The sequence below is a fragment of the Plasmopara halstedii genome (genome assembly GCF_900000015.1).
Source record: "Plasmopara halstedii genome assembly, contig: Scaffold_2881, whole genome shotgun sequence".
Taxonomy (NCBI): domain Eukaryota; phylum Oomycota; class Peronosporomycetes; order Peronosporales; family Peronosporaceae; genus Plasmopara; species Plasmopara halstedii.
This window is the reverse complement of record NW_020189786.1, coordinates 109,271-109,840: the sequence shown is the minus strand read 5'-3', so window position 1 is coordinate 109,840 and position 570 is coordinate 109,271.

Sequence of the window (570 nt, the reverse complement as noted above, 5' to 3'; positions counted from 1 at the left end):
CAACGCCTACCAGTCTTGTTCGTCGCGGGGAAACGACACCACTCAGTAGGCGCAGGGTGATCTACTGGGGAAAAATTGAGTTCTGTTGAGCCTCAGGGAGGCATAGGTCAACAGGGCCCAGCCCCGGGGAGCTCCGTGCTCTTAAACACGGAACATGAGTGCAAGCCGGGCTTGCTGGTCGTGGAGGCGACCGTAAAGGGCTTCGAGCAGCCATGGGGAATCCTCATAGATTTTGGGGCGTCGTGAAATTATGCTCGGAGCTCCAAGATGGAGGGAAGTCAGCTGTATGCTGAGGCGCTGAAAGCGCGGTGGGTGACATCGTCACTGTTTGCCTAGCGATGGGGACGCGTGTCACGGTCTTGAAGGTCCCAGTGAACCTCGGAGTCAAGTCCATTGACTTTGATAGCGTGGAACGTTGTCTAGTCTTAGACTTGGATGCATGGTATGACCTCATCCTAGGAATGGCATGGTTAGAACACCATGAGCCATGGATTTATTGGAGGTCAAAGACCTTGGGCGCTACGCGCAAGTCTCCTGGTGGAGATATGGCGAGTCATGAACTCACCTCTA